At 44.6% G+C, this 23,038-nt stretch overlaps 1 long non-coding RNA gene across 4 annotated transcripts in view; it reads left to right on the top strand.

Moving 5' to 3' along the window:
- LOC133069064 (uncharacterized) overlaps positions 1 to 23,038 on the top strand; it is a 25,466-nt gene extending 2,428 nt beyond the window's left edge. Inside the window, exons 2-5 of one of the 4 annotated variants that reach the window (XR_009695771.1) lie at positions 196 to 459; positions 3,771 to 3,940; positions 5,063 to 5,297; positions 21,496 to 23,038. This is a non-coding gene — a long non-coding RNA (uncharacterized LOC133069064). Of the gene's footprint in view, positions 1 to 195; positions 460 to 3,770; positions 3,941 to 5,062; positions 6,175 to 11,896; positions 14,227 to 21,495 lie in introns of those variants that run through there. The other 3 variants (XR_009695772.1, XR_009695770.1, XR_009695773.1) reach the window with 3 other exon arrangements.

The following is a 23,038-nucleotide window of genomic DNA, read 5'->3' as shown; positions in this document are numbered from 1 at the left end:
CATAGGGTGTGTAGACCATTGTAGAAGTAGGTTCTTAAGTGGGTTCTTATATTTGCACATATCATAATAAGTCCACAGTGCTGCTGGCATGTCGGGAACTAAAGGTCATTATGTTGATTTTCATGCATTAAGCATTTGTGGAACCCTCCATACGCCGGGACTCAAAGAAGTCACAGTTCTCTTGTGCCTTCCCAGGTCTCATGAATTCAGTGCAGCACAGTTAGAGGGAAACAAACCTGGTAAGAGAAGCCAACAGAGAAACCGGTTTGCCGGGGAGCTGGATCCAGCCTGGGGAGGAAAGGAAACCCGAGAATGTCCCCACGGGCCGGGCTGCTTTGGCCAGGTGTCCAGCGGAGGGCAGTGGTGAGCAGACAGTCCCGCGGAGACGGATCCCTGAGAGCCGACTTCAGCCTTTTCAAGATCCCAACGGAGTGCATAACCCTGCCTTAGCTGAGACAGGTATTGGTGCGTTTTGTTTATCGTTTGCTCAGTCTCAACTTTTCCTTTCCAGAAAGAGCCTCAGTTCTTACTTAACTGTCCGGAACTTCCAACCCAGTTTGATTCATTAATTACTTATTGAGCACCTTTTCTGTGTCAGTCACCCTACCAGGTATTCTACAGAGAAAACAAAGATGTGCCTGAGCAGCTTAAATGCTAATGTGAGCGGAGCAGGGTGTAGGAATAAGGCGAGTTTATAAATGATCAAGACTGGAGGCAGAAACAAGCATTTATGGGGATTCAGGCAGGCCTCAGCATCCCCTCCTCCCAGGTGTTTGGGGATGGGGAGGGTGGTCTGGAGGTAAAGACAAGAGTGTGACTGTGTGAAGCCCGGAACTGACTCCCAGGACCCACAGCCCACACTGCCCAATTCTGTGGATCAGAAGCCTAGAGCTGCCTAGGAACAGTGAGGGGCACCTTGAGCCTGGGGGGCAGGGTGGGGGAGGGAGGGAGGGAGGGACACAGGCCGAGATGGAAGGCAGGTGGAGATAGAAACAAAGCCCATTTTCAGAGCCCAGCTCAAGGGGGCTCAGAGACCAAAGGTTGTGCTAGCACCCTCGTGCCACGTCCACCAACAAACCTGCCCCCCCAGGCACATGACAGAGTGCCCGGAGGCTGTCCCTTGGTGTCCTAGTTACGCCCTGTTCTAAAAATGCTAACCTTGCCATAGTCTGGGCAGGTCACGATCCTTTTGTCGTTGTTGTGTTGTGCTTCATCACTCAGTCATACTCCTTGTGACTCCTCTGTCCATGGGGTTTTTCAGGCAAGAATTCTGGAGTGGGTTATCATTTCCTCCTCCAACAGATGCTCCCAATTCAGATGGGAACCACATCTTCTACATTGGCAGGCGGATTCTTTACCACTGAGCCAATGATCCCTTTAAGGTGAAACAGATTTCAAGTAGAATGAACATACCTCAAAAAACAACAGGGGGATAAAGCCTTGTCTTGTCCAGCCATGATGACAGAGAGAATAGGCTGAGATTGAGTTGTGGGGATCGGAAAGGCCACCCTCTATGCTGCCTCCTCTGGGGGAAGCTGGGTTAGGCCAGGACAGATGCTGCCCAACTGATGCCCCGGAGGCCAGAGGGCAATGGCAGGGGCACCAGGATTCCCGAGGATCCTGGCTTGTCAGTTTCATCTGAAACTGATTAAAATGAAATGCAAACCCAAGTAGTTGGGAAGAAAAGGTCAGAATTTTACCCCTGTCTGCTCTCCTCCCTCAGCACGCTGCGCTCTGGCCTGGGTCCCATCACTGCTCAGATTTCCCCTTCACTCGGGCAGCCCCGCACTGCCCAGAAACCCCAGAGAATGGTCCTATTGTAGATGAGACACAGTGAAATAGCAGCATCTTCTGTTCTCTGCCTTAGGGAGATTCACTTAAAACCCCAGAGTCCCAGATGTGGACGACAATGGAAGTTGTTGTTGCAAATTAGTGATCCTGGAACAGATGAGAGGCAGGTAGTCGGAAAGCAGCCAGTGTGGTGGGTTGGGCTGCGAAGAGAACAATTACACAGTCACTCCATTAACCCAATTAGTAGTCACTGGCAGGAATTCTGTTCATCACCCAAAGAAGCATGGTGGGAAAGGTGGGAAAAGGGGACAACCAACCTGTAGAGGGTGACTGGGGCTGGGGTTGGGGAGGGCGGGACTGCTGCTGGAACCAAAGGTCTAGAAATAAAGCTTCACTTATTCCTAAGCTGGTAAATGTTATTTTTATCATTTTTAAAATGTTCTCATTTTTTTTCAATTAAAAAAAGAAAGAAAAAAAAAAAACTGTGCCCTAGGGCATTCAGATGAACAGTGTTTGCATTAATTAAGAAATCGGATGACATCTCCACTCCGCAATAGGCTCTGCTGTGGAAACTCTCAGGGTGGCCTGGGAAATGGTGACTGTGGACTCTTGATTGATCACAACTGTCATGTCCTCAGCCAGTCATTCCAATGAGTCAGTCAATATGTGTTAAGCGTCTACCTGATACTCCCTGGCGTTTGGGGGGGTGGGGAGTGGACACAGCACTAAGCAGGCTGTGGCTGTGTGCACAACTAGAATTAGTAAGGAGCGTTTACATTCAAGTCACAAAATTCTGAGCAGAGAAGGGACAGGTTAATTGGGGATGGAATCAGGAAAAGCTGCATGAAGGAGCTGGATATAAAAAATAAAGGTCAGGGGACGTCCCTGGTGGCTCAGTGGTAAAGAATCCACCTGCCGGTGCGGGAGACACGGCTTTGATCCCTGATCTGGGAGGATCCCACATGCCGTGGGGCAGCCAAGCCCATGTGCCACAACTACTGAGCCTGTGCTCTGGAGTCCAGGAACCGCAACTGCTGAGCCCATGTACCACAGCTACTGAAGCCTGTACGCCCTAGAGGCCATGTTCTGCCACAAGAAAAGTCATCGCAGTGAGGAGCCCAAGCACCACAACCAAGAGTGGCCCCTGCTCGCTGAAACTAGAGAGAAGCCCACGCAGAAATGAAGACCCAGCACAGCCAAAAATAAATAAAATTCTTTTAAGAAATAAAGGTCAGATTATGACACAGAATAGGCAGGCTTTAGGATACAGAGAAAGTGTCAATGAAGGCACGAACAGTTAGGGAGCAGATAGAGCCCTTCTCCAGGGGGAGGCTGGGGTGCTCAAAATGCGGTGACATTAGTGACAGAGATGACCCATTGGGAAAAGGGCATTGGAATGGCCACTGACAATGGGAAACATGGTGAGAAGGGTCCTCCCACACCCTGTCTCTGGATTTTATCTTTTTAGAGGCCACAGGGTGAGGGACTGGCCTGGGAGCTTTATGTGGCTGCCTGAGGCTGCAGGAACCAGGGCGTTGATAACTACAGTCTTCATCAGTAAGTCAAGGGAGAAAGGGAAACCTACCAAGTCCAGCACACTGGTTGACTGTGGGAGGACAGATGGAGAAGATAAGCCCAGCCCCGGGGGAAATCTTGTCTGAACAGGTGTCTGCCTGGCTTCTTCCCCACTTAGACCTGGGAGCTGCTGCTCCATGGCTCCCCACCCCCACCTCTCACTCTATTATCACTCTCTCCATGCGCCATTGTGTTCTTGCTCAGTTTCTCTCCTGCTCTTATTCCCTTTTCACCTTTCCCAGCCTTCCAGCCGCTGTGAAAGAGGAAAATGGTAAAACATGCAAAGCTTTGGCTTCAGCACAAAGATGAGGTGTTCCATGTCTCTTGTGTCTGACCCGTTGCAAGCCATGTTTGGTTGCTCAAGCTCCTGCTAAGCTTTGTTGCCCTCTATGGTCTGTCTTCAGGAGGCAGGGACCAGGAGGGCCGCCACTGGTCTTTGACCATGCAGACAGTAAATATTTGCTGATGGCCAGCATGATGGCATGTGGAGAAACTAACCCCTGTCCAAGGCTGTTAGGAAAAGATTCTTTGATCACTGACCGATGGAACTTCCGTATCCCCGGAGATGTCTCAGGTATATATGCTGGGATCTTCAAAATTGTTGTAGGCATTGGGGTGAGGGCTGGGAAACAGGTCCATATTGGCTTCTGGGCCTCCTTTCTTCTGGGTGTGGGTCACCAACCCCCTCATGGACACAGCCTTCCTTTTTCCATTCTGGTTGGAATCCACTCAGGCTCCTGGAAGGCCCTTCCTCCCTCTGCACAAGACTGGGATGGTGTTTGTATGTGAACTGATGGGTATCCTATACCCCCTCTGCACCTGACCACACAATACCTGCCTGTTCTCAAAGCCCCAGCCCAAAGCCATTCTAGCTTCTTAGGTTTCATAACTGCCCCGTGAACTGCACCTGGCCCTTCTTCCCTTGGGGCTGCGGGGTTGGAGGCCAAGTAGATGGCCACCTGGTTTAGCGTCTCCCTGCTGACTGGGGTTTTGGAGACTGGCTGGCTGTTGCATGAGTCAGAGAGAGCCCCACGGCTCCAGGCATCTTCCAGGAGTGAGTGAGCCCTCGCTCCAGGCAGCAGGAGACTAGCAGGTCTCGGGCTCACCCCTGGGCAGAGGCAGGACAGCTACTTGGGAAGTGCAAGGATATGCACACAGGCACTGGCAAGGTGCCTGGAGAGCTTCCCAGCATCCCCTTGAGAGCCCCTGGCCCACCTCCCAGTTGAGCTCAGCTGGGAGGCCCAGGCTCAGCTCTAAGCAAGCCTGGACAGAAGTGGCCATGAAGCTCACCATGACCTGGCAGCTCCCACTGCAAGCACAAACAGGCCTTTAAAAAGCCTCCTTGCTTTCGGGGGCGGGGGGGGGGCAGACAGGGCAAGTGGCTGTTGGTGGCCGCCGCGTCATGCTCTGGTGTGGTTCCCGGTGGCCGACGCCACCACCTCCTTTCTGTCCAGATGCGGAGGCCGAGGGGGCTCCTGGGAGAGAGCGGCTTTGAACTCCTGCGCCCTGTCTTGGTGTTGGGAAGCCTTACAGCTGCTCTGCACTGGCAGAGCCTTCTCTTGCTAACTTGGGGCTTTTTGGATCAGGGTGTTGGTGAAGCAGAGTTTTGGCAAGAGCCTTAGCAGCTCTTGCCAAGAGGAGAATGAAGGGAGATAATTAGACCTGGTAATTGGCTTGCTTTTTACTTTTTTTACAGGCAACAGTGACTATGGCTGGGAGAAGAAGACACAGAAGAAAGTTGTCCTCCAGGATCAAGGCTAAGCTGCCTCAATTTTAGGAGAAAAGGCTTGTCCCTGACCAGTCCAGGACTTCCTGTCACCTCTTGCCTAACACATCCGTCTGGCTGTGAAGTGATTCTCTGCATCCTATGCTATGGTAACCGGATCCATACGGACCCCAGGACCAGACATCTTAGAACCTTGAATCCAAAGGTAACCTTTAGATGGAGTTACCCAATTCTGGCTCCTCTAAGAAGAGATGCCGTGGGACCTATTGCAAAGGGCTTTGTCGAAGGCTTTTGTTTCTGGGCAGAACTGACTCATCATTTCCCCCAGATAAGTTTGCTCTCTGGGAGGTTTCCAGGCCCCCATCCCTCCAGTTGGCCGTTTCTCCAGACCAGATGGTTCATTTTAGATCTCAATTTGCAACGTGCTACCCTTTGTGGGCACATGTTCTGGATTCATCCCAAACGGAGCAGCTGATTCACTCGGACGTTCTGGGAAGCCCTCCCCGTTTGATTCCACCTCAGCACATCAGCATAGAAGCTGCGAGTCAGATTTCCAGTTTGTTGTGGGGAGCCTATTGATTCTAAGCCCAGAAGTGCAGTCCTGGGAGACTGACGTCAGATCTCAGGCAGGGGGCCTGGGCGCCCCCAGAGGGTCTTAGGGTGTGGTGCTGCCTTCGGGAGGGCTGCTCCCTCAAGTCCGTCAGAGGTGGACTCTGGTGGGATCATGACCCGTTCTGTGGCCATTTAATATTTTGAATAAAAGCAGAGGAAAGAATTCATGACCAATATGAGCTCCGAGATTTTAAGTTTAAACCGGATAGCCTTTCTCTAGCTTCTCTCCTTGCCAGTTACCCACTGCTTATTCAGTAGGCAGTTGTTGATCACGTACTGTGCATCAGACGTTGTGCTTAGGGCTCAGGGATAAGAGTAAAAAGCTGATGCTTGCCTTCAAGGGACTCAGTGACTAATGTCTGAGATAGGCGGGCACCGAGAACAAAGTCAGTGGAGCTGACGTAACGCAGTGGTCAAGAGCTGAGATTCAGGAGCCAGACCCCCCATGTTCCTGCTCTGCCACTTTGCAAGTATGTGACTTTGGACACATTACTTCACCCATATGTGCACCAGTTTTCTCATCAGTAGAACGAGAATAATAATGATACCCACTTTAGTGTTTTATGAGGATAAATTCGTCGCTAGGTTTAAAGTGCTTAGAACTGTGCCAGGGGTAGTGAGGGTGGTACATATCTGAGATAGTTTAAAGCTGGAGCATCAAGAGGGTTAATTGGATGAAGGATTTAAGAAAAAGGAAGGGGTCAGGTTTATATCCCAGGAGTCTGGAAATATGAACATGTGTGGCCAGGAAAGTTCTTTTGAGTCTAGGGACCACTACCATATAAATATTTTTTTTCCTTTTGTTTTCAAATTTGTTTATTCTTTAATTGAAGGTTAATTGCTTTACAGAATTTTGTTGTTTTCTGTCAAACCTCAACATGGATCAGCCATAGGTATACATATATCCCCTCCCTCTTAAACCTCCATCCCATCTCCCTCCCTAGCCCACCGCTCTAGGTTGATACAGAGACCTTGTTTGAGTTTCCTGAGCCAATTCCCATTGGCTGTCTATTTTACATACGATAATGTAAATTTCCATGTTACTCTCTCAATACATCTCACCCTCTCCTCGCCTCTCCCCATGTCCATAAGTCTGTTCTCTATGTCTGTTTCTCCACTGCTGCCCCACAAATAAATTCTTTGGTACCATCTTTCTAGATTCCGTATATATGCATTAGTATACAATATTTATCTTTCTCTTTCTGACTTACTTCAGTCTGTATAATAGGCTCTAGGTTCATCCATCTCATTAGAACTGACTCAAATGCATTCCTCTTTATGACTGGGTAATATTCCATTGTGTATATGTACCACAACTTCTTTATCCACTCATCTGTTGATGGACATCTAGGTTGCATCCATGTTCTAGCTATTGTAAATAGTGCTGCAGTGAGCAATGGGATACACATGTCATTTTCAGTTTTCGTTTCCTCAGGGTATTTGCCTAGGAGTGGGATTGCTGGGTCATATGATGGTTTTATTCCTAATTTTTTAAGGAATCTCCATACTGTTTTCCATAGTGACTGTATCAATTTATATTCCCACCAGCAGTGCAAGAGGGTTCCCTTTTCTCCACACCCTCTCCAGCATTTATTGTTTGTAGACTTTTTGATGATGGTCATTCTGATCGGTGTGGGGTGATATCTCATTGTAGTTTAGATTTGCATTTCTCTAATAATGAGGGATGTTGAGCATCTTTTAAATATTTTTAAAATAGAATTATAGTTGACTTACAATATTGTGTTAGTTTTAGGTATACAGCAAAGCAATTCAGTTATACATATATATGTGTATATATATGTATATATATGTATGTATATTTTCTTTTATTCTTTTCCATTATAGTTTCTTATGAGATATTGAATGTAGTTCCCTATGCTATACAGTAAATCCTCGTTGTTTATCTATTTTATATATGGTCATGTGCACCTGTTAATCCCATACTCCCAATTTATCACTCCCTCTTCCCCTTTGATAGCATAAGTTCATTTTCTATGTCAGTGAGTTTATTTTTGTTTTGTAAGTTAATTTGACTATTTTTTTCTTAGATCCACATATGAGTAATATCATATGATTTTTGTCTTCCTCTGTCTGACTTACTTCACTTAGTACTATAATCTCTAGGTCCATTCATGTGTTGCAAGTGGTGTTGTTTCATTCTTTTGGGGCTAATATTCCATTGTGTACATATATGCTACACCTTTTCCCATTCATCTGTCAATGTACTGTTAAGTTGCTACCATGTCTTGGCTACTGGGTATAGTGCTACTATGAATAGTGGGATGCATGTGTCTTTTTGAATTAGAGCTTTCATCTTTTCTGGATATATGACCAGGAGTGGGGTTGAAGGATCATATGGTAACTCTGTTTATAGTTTTTTAAGGAAACTCCATACTGTTTTCCACAGTGACTGCACCAGTTTACATTCCACACAGTGTAAGAAAGTTCCCTTTTCTCTACATCCTGTCCAGCATTTATTGTTTGTAGATGTATTTTTTGATAATGGCCATTCTGACCAGTGTGAGGTGATACTTCATTGTAGCTTTGATTTACATTTCTCTAATAATTAGCAATGTTGAGCATATTTTCATGTGCCTATTGGCCATCTGAATGTCTTCTTTGGAGAAATGTCTATTTCTCTGGTCATTTTTTGGTTGGGCTTTTTGTTCTTTTGCTATTGAGTTATATGATCTATTTTTCTATTCTGGAAATTAAGCCCAATTGTCAGTTGCATCATTCGCAAGTGTTTTCTCCTAGTTTTAGGTTGTCTTTTTGTTTTTGTTTATGGCTTCCTTTGCTGTGCAGAATCTTATAAGTTTGATTAGGTCCCATTTATTTCTTATTGCTTTTATTTCTATTGCCTTGGGAGACTGACCTAAGAAAACGCTACTATAGTTTATGTCAGAGAATGTTTTGCCTATGTTCTGTTCTGGGAATTTTATGGTATCATGTCATATTTAAGTCTTTAAGCCATTTTGACTTTATTTTTGTATGTGTTGTGAGGCAGTGTTCTAACTTCTTTAATTTACATGCAGCTGTCCAGCTTTCCCAGCAGCACTTGTTGAAGAGACTGTCTTCTCTATTGTATATTCTTGCCTCCTTTGTCAAAGATGAATTGACCATAGGTGTGAGGATTTATTTCTGGGCTCTTTATTCTATTCCGTTGATCTATATGTCTGTCTTTGTGCCAGTACCACTGTTTTGATTACTGTTGCTTTGTAGTATTGTTTGAAGTCTGAAAGGGTTATGCCTCCAGGATTGTTCTTTTTCCCCAGGACTCCTTTGACAATTTTGGGTCTTCCATGGTTCCTTATAAATTTTAGGATTATTTATTCTACTTCTATGAAAAATGTGATGGGTAATTTGATAGAGATCACATTAAATCTGTAGATTGCTTTGGGTAGTTATAGCTATTTTTCTTTTGTTTCTTTTTTTCTTTTCAATTTATTTTTATTAGTTGGAGGCTGATTACTTTACAATATTGTAGTGGTTTTTGCCATACATCAACATAAATCAGCCATGGATTTAGATGTGTTCCCCATCCTGATCCCCCCTCCTACCTCCCTCCCCATCCCATCCCTCTGGGTCTTCCCAGTGCACCAGCCCTGAGCACTTGTTGGCGATCTGGGCTGGCGATCTGTTTCACACTTTAGCTATTTTTTACTGTATTAAATTCATCCAATCCAAGAGCATGTGAAATCTTTCCATTTTTTTGAATCATCTTTGATTTCCTTTATAGATGTTTTATAGTTCTCAGCATATAGGTCTTTCACTCCTTGGTTAGGTTTATTCCCAAGCAAGGAAATTTTTTAATGCTTTTTTAAATGAGATTTTTTTTTTTAACTTTCTCTTCCTCATATTTCATTACAATATATATGTATGTATATATATACACATATATGTATGTACATACATATATAATCTTGAATAATTATGGCCTTGGTTTGTTCCTTTGCAGAGTGGAGATAATAATATCTTCCCTTCTAACCTCAGAAAAACCAACATTTGAATCTCCTATGTACCAGAAAGTATTCTCTCTACCACCCCTCCCCACTTTATACCGGCCGAAATCCTGGGTAATTGGAAGATGATGGAGAAGGCTGTCTGACTCTAATAATAGCAGATATTGCTCTACTCCTGTTTTACCTCCATGTGATTCGTCGCATTTCCATGCTGTTTAGTTCCTGGTTATTAAAGCCTTGTGATCCCATGGGAGGCTGGTGATTTCCTCAGGAGGATCTGGGAATGATAAAGAAGCATAGTGAGAAGAGCTGAACTGCTCAGACGCAGAGTTTCCTGGATGATATGATACAATAGGTTGAGCACACACATTCTCCTGTGCAGAATGGTCCCTCGGGATCCTGGAGAAACTTCTAGCTTCAAGGAGCTTGTTTGTGCCTCAGGGCTTCTTGTGAGGCGGGATGCAAAGGACACAGGCTTGTAAATGAAGGTGGGTGGGGAGCATTCACAACCCTTCACTGAGGGGAGAGGCCAGATTGGGGGTTGGTCGTGCGGCGAGTATGGGAGCCTCGCTGTTATAATATTATAGTGCGCTTCCCTCATCATCATGAGCTGCCTTCACATGTCCTGGAGAGACTTCTTGGCGAGGTTTCAGAGCTTGCCACCAAGACTGCGGCCCGGCTGGCCTGGCAGCCGTGTGGGGGAGGAGGAAGTCTGCAGCAGATCGAGCATTCTGGCCTGATTGGGAGACTGGCCAACTCTAACGGGATTACCATCCACTGCCCTGATATCTGCCAGGAAGTTGTGAAATGAAATCTCAAGTCCCCTACCACAGAGTGTGTGGGATGACTTGGCTGAAGCAAGAATCCTTGGGGAAATCAGTCTATTTCCCTGGCAATCCATTAGTCTCTTTTCCAGAACAGAAGCTCTGCCTCAGAGACCAGCATTGGGCAACTCTTAGCTCCCTGAGCTGTCTCTTCTCCACATGGCAGCCTGTGGCACGGGGGGAGGAGAGAGATCGTACCCTGGCAGGGTGATGGGGGTGGTATGGTGACATGAAGAAATGCCTAAGCTGGACCCCAGGAACCAGAAAGTGATGCCTGGCTCTCTTCTCAGCCTCTCCCACGCCTCTGACAACCCCACACTGTAAGGTAAAGGACTTACAGAATGACTGCCTAGGAGCAGTCATCCAGCCCTCTGCGTGGATGCAGAAAACGAACCCGGAGCTTGGTGTCCACATTCTGGGTTGGAGGTCCTGCCAGGTCACTTAATCTATCAGTTAGCCTACGGGGTTGCAGTGTAATCTGCTTCTCCTGCAAGGTTCTTGTGAGGATATGTTGAAACACTGCACGTGTAAATTCTTTGTAAACTGTAAAGTACCTTGGTGGTGGTTTAGTTGCTAAGTCTTGTCTGACTCTTGTGACCCCATGGATTGTAGCCTGCCAGGCTCCTCTGTATTCCATGGAATTTCCCAGGCAAGAATATTGGAGTGGGTTGCCATTTCCTTCTCCAGGGAATCTTCTCAATCCAGGGATCAAACCCTTGTCTCCTACATTGCAGACAGTCTCCTGCATTGCAGGTGAATTCTTTAGCGACTGGGCCACCAGGGAAGCCCGTAAAGTACCTTAATCAGAAGGAATTGTTCCAGGCACAGAATCCTCTAGGAATTGCTCCCAGGGGCTCAGAGGAGCTGAGTGGAGCCTTTTTGGCCTGAGTAGTTCTCTTCTACTGAAGACAAGGAGAAAGGACCTTTCCACATGGCCCTTCTTTCTGGCTTCGTCTGATAGGGACATCCCAGCTCTTGCTGGTGGTCTAGGGTCTTAGAGAATAAGAGTTTCTGTGCAAAGATCACAGAACTGACTGGTTTTCCTGTGAGTACAGGTTGACCTGTGATGCCACCATCACTGCTCTTGGGGCAGCCTGGAGGCTCCCCAGCCCAGGAACCCACAGGGGTCCTGTTTTCAGCAGGGTTTGTGTTTATACATGACAATGTCTTTACCTTTTATCTAGCAAGAGTGAGTAATCTATTTGGGATATTTAACAAAAACCAGACATTACCTCACTGGTGTCTTATCCAGAGCTGTTCCAGTCTTCCCATTAATTCCAGCGACTCGGGGTCCTTTGCTGTGTTGAGCAGTATAGAGAGAAATCCATAGACTCTTTTTCTCTGAGTAAAGAGATTCACAGAACACACTGTTCTAGTGGTTGTATTCATGCCCTTTCTTTCCCCAGTGAACGTCTGTTTTCTTTATTCCGAGAACATGGCAGAGGAATTAACTCAGCTCATCCCCCAAATCGTCCTGACTCTGAGCGGCTTTCTCTGGCTCCCCTCTCCGCTCAGGGATATGAAGAAGTTATGTGTGAAATCACAGCAGCCTCACAGAGGAGCATCGGGAAATACTAGCGGCAGGCAGCCCACCTTCTCTGAGGTCGATGGCTGTTTTCTAAGAGCGGTGTCAGAGATAGTGGCTCAAGTCACCACAGCTTTGTGAGCAGCTGCCAGAGTACAGACTGACGGTGCTCAAGTCTCCTCCCGGTGTGCAAAGGCCTGCTTGCCCCTGAAGGACCTGCCATCGGTCATCATGGAGCCCCTCATGGGTCATTCTCACCCAGGAAGGACGGCTATCATAACCCCAGGCCAGCCAATGGTACATCTGTGTCTTGCAGTGGAAAAATTGAGGCCCAATTAAAAACTTCCATGTATCCAAAATCAGCATCTATTAGGTGATATGAAAGAATAATTGTTAATTTTGATAGGTATCATATCATGGCATGATGACAACATAAGAAAATGTCCATAAGACTGCCTTGGCAGTCTGGGGGTTAAGACTCCAAGTTTCCAATGCAGGGGGTCCAGGTTTAATCTCTGGTTGGGGAACTAAGATCCTACAGGCCACATGGCCCAAGAAATAAAAATAAATACATTTTTTTAAACAAGGAAAATATCCATAGTTGTATAGATGCTTACTGAAGTATGTAGTAGTGAAATGATGTACCATCTGGGATTTGCTGTGAAATATGTTAGCAGAAACATATTAAATGGATAACCAACAAGGGCCTGCTGAATAGCACATGGATCTCTGCTCAAAGTTATGTCGCAGCCTGGATGGGAGAGGAGTTTGGGGTAGAATGGGTACATGTATATATATATATGGCTGAGTCTGTTTGCTATGCATCTGAAACTATCACAGCGTTGTTTACTAATCCACTATATCCCAATGCAACATAAAAAGTTTAAAAAATGTTAGTAGAAATATAAGAAAGAAAAAAAGATTGACGATGAAGGACACAAAACCCTTTTAATGGTTGAGTATGTTCTTTCAATTTTTGTGGGTGATTGGACATTTTCATAATTAAAGAATTAAAGATACTGCGAATAGTGTTAAAAGACAAGACATAGACTGGAGAAGATATTTAGAACACATGCATCTGAAAAAGGATTCCTATCCTAAGTATACAAAGGACTACAAAGCAGTTTAAAAAAAATCATCAACCTCATAGAAAAAAAGGGCGTACGTTAGAACAAGCAATTCCACTCCCAGAAGGGGACACTTGGATGACCAATGCCTACACTCTTTGGTGATCAGAAAAATGCAAATTAGAGAACAAGACACCAATTTATGCCCGTTAGATGAGCAAAAATTTTTTAAGTCTGGTAATATGAGTATTACTTTGTCAACAAAGGCCTTTCTAGTCAAGGCTATGGTTTTTCCAGTGGTCATGTATGGATGTGAGAGTTGGACTATAAAGAAAGCTGAGTGCAGAAGAATTGATGCTTTTGAACTGTGATGTTGGAGAAGACTCTTGAGAGTCCCTTGGACTGCAAGGAGACCCAACCAGACAATCCTAAAGGAGATCAGTCCTGGGTGTTCATTGGAAGGACTGATGTTGAAGCTGAAACTCCAATACTTTGGCCACCTGATGCAAAGAGCTGACTCATTGGAAAAGATCCTGATGCTGGGAAAGATTGGGAGCAGGAGGAGAAGGGGACAACGGAGGATGAGATGGTTGGATGGCATCACCGACTCAACGGACATGGGTTTGGGTGGACTCTGGGAGTTGGTGATGGGACAGGGAGGCCTGGCGTGCTGCAATTCACGGGGTCGCAAAGAGTCAGACACAACTGAGCGACTGAACTGATCTGAACTGAACTGAATACCGAGTGTTTGTTGCTGTGTAGTTTAATACATATACTTAGAAAGCAGTTTGGCAATATCTGCTAGAAATGTTTATATTAATATTCTACAACCTAGGATTCTACTTCTAAATATATACCCCTCAGAAAGTCTTGGGCACATGTGCAACATATACCTGGAACACACACTTGGATGTCCATTACAGCATTGTTTATAATAGTTGAAACTAGAAAAAAAAAAAAGGAGAAATAATTCATGACATATTCATATTAATGGCACACTACACAAAAGTTTAATGAATGTATTCCATTTTATATATATAATTATACATAAATCATAAATATGAATCACATATATACTCATAATTATATGTAATTATGGATAAATTTCCAAAACATAATATGAGTGTTGAATGAAATGAAAATTGCAAAAGGACATGTATGTTATTATATCATGTATATAAATAAAACATCTAACATAATATTTTTGGCTCTCTCTCCCTATGTCATAAAAGTATAGAAATAATTAGAAGGGCTTCAGAGCAATAGGAGAAAAGGAGAGAAGGAGTGAGGATGATCTCAGTTGTACCTGTCTGGTTTTTCTTTAGGAGAAATGTTAAAAAAGAATCTGAGCAAATATATCAAAAATTGACTTTTGAAATATTTGGGAGGTGGGTAAGATGTCTGTATTATTATTTGTACTCTGAATATTTCAAATATTTTCTAATTTAAAAAACAATTTAAAAAATTGAATTATAGTTCATTTCCAGTGTTGTGTTTCTGATATATAGCAAAGTGACTCAGATATATATATATATATATATATATTCTTTCTCAGATTCTTTTCCATTATAAGTTATTACAAGATAATGAATATAGTTCCTTGTGCTATACAATAGGACCTGTTGTTTACCTATTTTATATATAGTAGTTTGTATTTGCTAATTCCATACCCCTAATTTATTCCTCTTTCCTCCTTTCCCATTGATAACCGTAAGTTTATTTTCTATGTCTGAGTCTATTTCTGCAAAAAACAATTTCTTAATTAAGATCCTAAAGTGCCTCCCTTTTAAATATTACCTTTGCTTTTTTCTTCCCCTCCCCCAATATTGTGTATTTTAACCAACTTATGAGTAATTTAGGCACCTGTGGACACATGTGGAACTCCAACCAACATTTATGTGTTTGACTCTAGGGGACAAAGCCTCCTGGAATTAAAACCCACTTCCTGTGTTCTTTTGGAGTTCCTCATTTCTAAGTTGGGAAGTGTCTAAATTCTAACCTTTTCCCATGACTTCAGAACACCCTGACTCAACCTGCACCTCTATGAAAAGGATTCCCAAATGTGATTAAAATCCTTTCTTTCCCCAGGGTCATTTCTGTGTCTCCAGTTTACTTTGTGGCTAGATCTTCCATTATCTCAAATTCATCCTCCAACTCAATTATCTCTACCACTGCTGTCTCAAAACAGCTCTTTCCTTTAATTTCCTGTTTCTGTCAATAGTGCACTCAAAAAATGTTAGCTTTCAGAAACAGACCCACAGAGAACAGACTTGTAGTTGCCAAGGGGCAGGTGGGGTGGGAGAGAAATGGCTGGGAATTCGGGATTAATGGATACAAACTATTACATACAGAATGGATAAACAAGGTCTAACTGTATAGCACAGAGAACTGTTCTCAATGTCCTGGGATAAACCATAGTGGAAAAGAATTTTTTTTCAAATGTATATATGTGTGTAACTGAGTCACTTTGCTGTGCAGTAGAAATTAATACAACACTGTGAGTCAACCACACGTCAGTAAAAAATAAATTTTTAAAAAGGCGACTTTTAAAATTTTCATTGGTTCTTTCAACTTTTACCTTTTCCCAATGAGTTTAACCATACACAGAACTACAAATTTGTCATCTAAAATTCTGGGTTTTTTCCCCCTGAAATGCTGTTTTTCACCCCTGAAATGCTATTTTGTATCAATTATTCCCAAGCTCATAAACCTTATGGGGGCCCAGGGCCAGCCTAAAAAGGTCCGAAATCCTTAACCCTTTGTGTGCTGCTTTGAAACCTGCCTTCCTTTCTGCAGCTTTGCTGCTCACTGTCTGCTGTGACTAACGAGGTGGCAACAAGCGCCCAGCCATGTCGCATGTCTTCCTGACTTCCTGCATTTTCAGTCTTGAGATGCTTTTACCTTCAAGCTCTGATCAAATGCCTTCACCACAAAGCTTTTATCCGGCTCCACTGCCGGAACCATTCCCGTAGCGCAGCCCACATGCCGCCTTGGGTAGAGGCAAATCTTTTTGCACAAAACAAGTCTAGAAGGCACCTCCTTTCCTTTTGTCAGATCCCTTTCCATTAATGCTGAGCTCAATTATTTGGCAGACCCAGAAAGCAGAGGTGAGATGAATAGACATGCTTATCCATCTAGTATCTCATCCATAGAAATATTAAGTTCATCTTTCCCCCTTCCTTTCCTTCCTCCTGGTTTTTCTTTGGTGAGATTAACCATTAAGCAGGCTGGCCTCGCATTGGGTTTGCACAGAGAGTGAGGTGCTTTTCTCTAACTTATGGCAAGAAGCTGATAAAAATGTGGTTTCTTTAAGACTAATATTGTATCAGGTCTAAGATGCACATTTTTTTCACACATTGATATCTCTGAAATCAGGGTGCATTTTTCAATCAGTAGAAGTTTTTTTCTTCATTTCTGGTATACAAAAATAAAAGTGCATCTTCTGTTGATGGGATCCACAATCAGATGAAATGAGGTATATAGGAAGGTATTTAAAACGTATATAAAAGCAAACAAACAGCTTTTACCATTTGATGTGACTATTAACTAGAAATGTTAAAAAGAGACTTTTGAGCACTGTTCTAGGGGTACATACTTTTGCAAAAATGATTCCAGAAAAGCATTCTAGTACCTTCCCCCACAACAGCAGCACTGTGTCCATGTCTTATCTATTCTGCCATATTTTGTAAGCTGCTGGAGGGCAGAGACCCAGAGGAAGTTATTTCTTGAAATTCTCTGTGTAATGAGCAATAAAAAGCAGACACGAAGACCTGCAAGCAAAAATCCTGAACAAAAGGTTCCTATGAAGGAAGTGACTGACCGGTCCCCAGGTAATACCTGGCACTCCAGATAATAAGCTGGTGATAAAGAACAGAATCCAAGGTGTTCATGGCCTTAGTCTTAGGCTAGACTGCACTCCGACCCCTTTATACATCTTGCTCTCCCAGAGCCCAAGTTTGTTTTATCAGGAAGCCACTCCAGGCACGTGTTATTACAACAGAGGCTGCCTGATAGCTTGGTCAGGAATTCACTGTTTATAGTTTTCTACCTTCCTGGCATCCCTCCCACCTGCTTTCTTATCACTGCTACCAGTAAATTAGGCAGACCAGACTCTTCTATTGTCCTCTGTCACCTCCTCAGACCACTTCTCCCAACCCCTGATGAAGCTCAGAGTACCACCTTAGGTCACTGTCTCTTACTGGTCACCTATGACTTACGTGCCCATTCAATCCCGACAATTTAGGCAATAATCTCCCTGGAGTGGTAACAATCCAGGTGATCATGGGAGACTCTAAATGCAGTATGGTACTCCATAAATTAGGGACCCAGGTGGTGCAGTAGTAAAGAATCTGCCTGCCAATGCAGGAGATGCAAGAGAGACAGGTTTAATCCCTGGGTCAGGAAGATCCCCTGGAGAAGGAAATGGCAATCCACTCCAGTATTCTTGCCTGGGAAATCCCATGGACAGAGGCGCCTGGCGGGCTACAGTCCATGGGCTGGCAAAGCATCGGACACGACTGAGCAGGCATGCACTCCATAAATTATTAGCTGTTAGAATCGTAAAAGCAAGGAGCTCTGACTATCCGGAGAGGGAGGGCAGAGAGAGGTTGGAAAACACACACACACATTTACACACATCCCGGATGAGTTTCTTCAGTGACTTTGTTACATGGTTTTCTGACTTTTCTGTTTTGCTTTTTTCTGAGCCTAACTGCTTTTGCAGTCATAAATAGGGCTGTCGCCAACTCGGCCACAGAATGTTCAGGCCGCTGAGAACTTTCCCTGCTTATGGCAGCAGCGAGGGCATTGCAGGGTCCTTCCAAGGAGCTAGTGTGACTGCTGAGATGGCGGGAGACAGCCAAGGTGATGAGAAGGAGGTGTTGATGCTGAAAGGTCTGAGGTCAGGGAGCCGCTTTCTGCCTGTCAGCCCTTCCAGTGGCATTTCCAGCGCTCCCTCTCTTCCATCCCCTGGCTTATCCTGGTGAATGGAGGTCAGGGAATACTATTTTGAGTGCTTAGAAAGGTACAGGAGGCTGCTGGATATATCAGCCTGCTTGTGGGAGGATGAAGGAACAAAAGCATCATCAAGGCTGGGCTAAACACAGTTGATGTTCTTTGACCTTCACTCCAGTTGCTACATCACTCCTATGTATTTTTGCCAAAACCACACTGGTAGGAAGCTAGTGAGACAAAGAGGTGATCGTGGAGCCAATTTCTATTTCTAGCCTGTGGTTGACCCTGGCAAGTAACCTTGAGCAGGTCATTAACCCCTCCCGAGGTTGATTATATTGGATTCCAACTTATGGCAATAAACTCCTATGAAAATTGATAAGTTGAGATTTTAAAGCACTTCAAGATCTTAGCAGAGATAAAAAATATCACTGTGTTTGGGGCCAGTGTTATGAGCTGCCCTTGAAATCTAGCCCTCCATGCACTGGCCAGGCTCTCTCCTTCGCTTGGTGACCAAGTGCAGAACACACTTAGGACTAGTAACAAAAATAGCTAACGTTGATTAAATGTTGACTGTGTGCTGGGCACTTTAGTCTAATGTTCACAGAAACCTCATGAGATACTAAAAAAAAAAAAGAAAAAATCCAGAGAGGTTAAGTAACTTTCCCAAGGTTACACAGTTAATAAACCAGCGCGAGTTTCTGAACTCTGGCCCCTGAGTCTAGAGTCTGCTTTTATCCATGACACTGAAGTGTATTTAATAAGAAGGTAATTCCTTATTAGTGAGCATTTGCTATATATTCTGCATGAGTTGAGTGGTATGAGGTATGGAACTGTACAAAGAGGAAACACATGAAAGTGGTCGGGTGCTAAACTGGTGACACGGAAGTGCTTTTGGCAGTATGGGCAAAGAGGGATCATGTGGGCTGAACTTGGAGGGGAAAGTTCATAGAAAGAATGAGGTATGAACTTTTTTTTTGCCTTCCAAACAGGGTTAGAAGTTCTTGGGGTCAGCAGTGAGGGGACCTTATACAACATTATATGTCAGTTGCATCTCAATTGCAAAAAAAGAAATCTGCATGTCTCCCAAATGTTTTTGGTCAATAGAACACCCTTTTCACAGAATTCGTGTCACTAATGCATAGACTTTCAAGTTTGGGAACCACTGATGTAAAGGAAAGCTTTTCCTTGGAAACAGAAGTCGTTGACAACCCTCAAGCAACTGAAAAGCAAACTCCCTGAACATCGAGTGTGAAGCTTGCCTTTTCAGAGCCAGCATTCATCACACAGCACTTCGGCCATTTGGTTTTTTTCCCTGTGTGTACAGTGTTACTACCCTAGCCAGACTAGGAATCTCTCAAATGCAAACACTTGGCTGGTGTATCTTTTTGAGATACAGTCCCATAACTTCATGGCAAATAGATGGGGAAAAAGTGGAAACAGTGACAGATTTTATTTTCTTGGGCTCCAAAATCACTGTGGACGGTGACTGCAGCCATGAAATTAAAAGACTCTTGCTCTTCAGAAGAAAGGCTATGACAAACCTAGACAGTGCATTCAAAAACAGAGATATCACTTTGCTAACAAAAGTCCATATACTTAAAGCTATGATTTTTCCAGTAGTCATGTACAGATATGAGAGTTGGACCATAAAGAAGGCTGAGTGCTGAAGAATTGATGCTTTCAAATTGTTGTGCTGGAGAAAACTCTTGAGAGTCCCTTGGACAGCAAAGAGATCAAACCAGCCAATCCTAAAGGAAATCAACCCTGAATATTCATTGGAAGGACTGATGCTGAAGCTGAAGCGCCAATACTTTGGCCACTTGATGTGAAGAGCTGACTCATTGGAAAAGACATTAATGCTGGGAAAAACTGAGGGCAGGAGAAGGGGGTGACAGAAGATAAGGTGGTTGTATGACATCACCGACTCAGTGAACATGAGTTTGAGCAAACTCCAGGAGATAGTGAAGGACAGCGAAACTTGGCATGCTGCAGTCCATGGGGTCGCAAAGAGTCAGGCACGGCATAGCAACTGAACAACAATAACAAATGCAAACACTTGGCTGGTGTATGTTTATGCCCTGTGGCTCCTAGCCCACTTTGTCTAAAGAAAGTCAATAAATATATGTTGGTTTAAAAACAGAGACAAAGAGCACAGAGGAGAAAATGAAGAAGGAAAAAAATGCACACTTGAAATATTAGCATTTATTGGCAATTTACAACTGAATACTGAGTTGTTAATTGCTGCTCATCAATCAGTACTCTTTAAAAGACTAGTAGATTGTTTAAAATGCAAAATAATATAAATTTTTATCTCAGCCTTGGTCAGAGCTGGAGCTGCAGTTGAATGGAGCCAACTTTGGGCCACGACCTCTAAAATACATCTTCCTTTATTAGCTTCGGCTGCTTTCTGCTGAACTGAGTGTGCTTAGGGTGGGGCTCCAGCCCTAAGGGGTTTGATGCCTGGTCCCAGAATCTCATAAAGCCTGAGTACCCCCAGGTCAGCGTGACTACAGATGCCAACTGAAAGGCTGCTGGTGATACTACTGCTTGAGGAACGACTAACCCGTGGAGGGGTCCTGGGGGTGGTAACTGCAATGAAAAGTGCAAGTAACACTTTGATCTCAGGCACGGTCCCAGTCTGAACGTGCCTCAATGCTCCCCCTACCCTCACATGCAGTGCTCGGGGTTAAAGAGGGCACTGTTTATGAGGTTTGTGACCTTTAGTCTCTAAAGGCCCATGTCTTTTTTTTTTAATAAAAATTTTTTTATTATTGATTTATAACTGACCCACCATGTTTTGTCAGTTTCAGGCACACAACATAGTGATCCAATATGTTTTACATTATGAAATGATCACCAAGATAAGTCTAGTTATTACAATCTTATTGAATATACATTTCTCATCCTAACTCCAGTTTTTTCTTATTTGCTGAATGATTTTCCATTTATTTTATTTTGAAGTATAATTGATTTATAATGGTGTATTGGTTTCAAGTGTACAGCAAAGTGATTCTGTTTTTTAAACCTATATATAAATATATATAATATTCTTTTTCAGATGCTTTTCCATTGTCGGCTATTACAAGATATTGAATATAGGTCCCTGTGCTTTACAGTAGTTCCTTGTTGTTATCCTAACAAGAGTTTTGAAACTAGCTCACAATGGCAGAAGTAATTCATGAGCCATTTATTGCTGATACCTGTGGCTCATCTGGTAAAGAATCCGCCTGCAATGCGGGAGATCTGGGTTCAATATCTGGGTTGGGAAGATCCCCTGGAGAAGGGAAAGGCTACCCACTCCAGTATTCTGGCCTGGAGAATTCCATGGACTGTATAGTCCATGGGATCGCAAGCAAAGAGTAGGACACGACTGAGCGACTTTCAACTCAAATTCAATTCAGAAGTGTTTCAGCATGAATGGGGAGGGACTTATCTCTCTCTCTCTCTTTTTTTTTTTTAGGAGGAAAGGGAAAGGAGAAGAAGACTCCTAAAGAGGGTGGAATTTTCGCACAGGATAAAGGTCTCTGAACACCTATGCTTTGGCTTGTGAAAATTCTGTCTTCTGGAGGGGCGGGGGGAATTGATTTTGTTTGCCCTTTTTGTTCTTCTTGGTTGAGTTTCTGGTGTGGATTTTGCAGGTGCTTTGTGCTTGGAGTCAGAACCATCCAGGCTTGCTCCTCAGAGCGCCTGGAGGCTCCTACAAACTCCTCTGTCTCCCCGACTGAGGAAAGTCAGGGCTGCTCCCAGGCCTCGGCAGAGGGAGCTGGGTGGGGCTGGGTGCGGCTCGGAGAGGTTCCTGCCCTTTGTGCTGAAGTCCTGTGGCCACCTCCCCTCTGGGGTTCCTGTTCCTGCAGCTATTTAGAAAAGACTGGAAGTAGGAGGTGGAACCCCAAAGCCTTGAAATCTGATCTGTGGTTGTTTTTCTGCTGACAGAAAGGATCCCCGCCCACCACCTGGCCGGCTGCTGCCCTTTAAGGCAGGGCCCCAGTGACCCCTGAGGAGAGGCTGCTGCTGGTTGGGCAGGGTGAGCGTGTGGGTCAACGTGAACCATCTACAGCTGGGGGCCCAGCCCGACTTGGTTTCCCATTTAACCTCCCGCTGGTTCCCCCAGGGTCCACGCAGTGGGCCTCCAGTAAAGGCTGCTGATGGGGCGGGGAGGCTGTTTTGAGGGGTGTGCCAGAATTCTCAACCCTGTTCTCAATTTCTCTGATGCCTGCTAAGAAGCCAGGGTGTGCACGGATCAATCTCTGTTCCTAGCCCCCTGGCCAACTGTCACACCCACTGGAGCAAAGAAAAGCAGCCCTCAGGATTGTGTGTGGACGGCTTGGCCTCTGAGGTTTTGGCCTCACCCATGGAGCCCCAAGCTCTCTTTCTTGTGACGCCACTCATCACTGGTTCCATCTCGTTGCCTCCACTTCTGCCTGGAAGGGAAATGCTCTCTGGTAGGGGCAGTTTCTCCCTGGCCTTAAAGTTTGAGGCCAAGGTGCTGGGGAAGCAGGGGGCCAAATGGGCAGGGTTCAAACTGCACCATCGATGAACTCAAGGGGTCCTGGCTACCCACCCAAAAGCCCCAGGGCAATGGGACCAGACAGACAGGCTGGGACCTGAGACCTGCGACCTGAGACCTGGGACCCTTTGCTGCTCTACTTGTACCTGGACACACGTCTCCTTGAGCAACAAAATACAAATTATGAGGAACTAAAAATAACTGTGTTCATGAGCAGTGAGGGCAAATCTATCTTGGACCACAAGATATAAAAAGACCAAAAACCCAAGTGCCATTTCTGAAGAGCTGGGAACAAAAAAGCAGGATGCTGGGAGCAAAGGAAGAGTGCTGCACATGTCCCCTGCACTCAACACCACCGAAAGAGTGAGCAAACCACCTAAGTCACCCCTCCAGACTGACCCTTAGACACACCTCATACAAGGAACCAGCTTGCCCCCACTCAGGGAGCAAGCAAAGGAAACTGTTATTTGTTTTTGCTCTCTCATGCTGCAACAGG

This window comes from Dama dama, chromosome 14 (assembly GCF_033118175.1).
Source record: "Dama dama isolate Ldn47 chromosome 14, ASM3311817v1, whole genome shotgun sequence".
Classification (NCBI taxonomy): domain Eukaryota; kingdom Metazoa; phylum Chordata; class Mammalia; order Artiodactyla; family Cervidae; genus Dama; species Dama dama.
The sequence above is the reverse complement of the archived record's forward strand: the minus strand, read 5'-3'. Positions and strand labels throughout refer to the sequence as shown.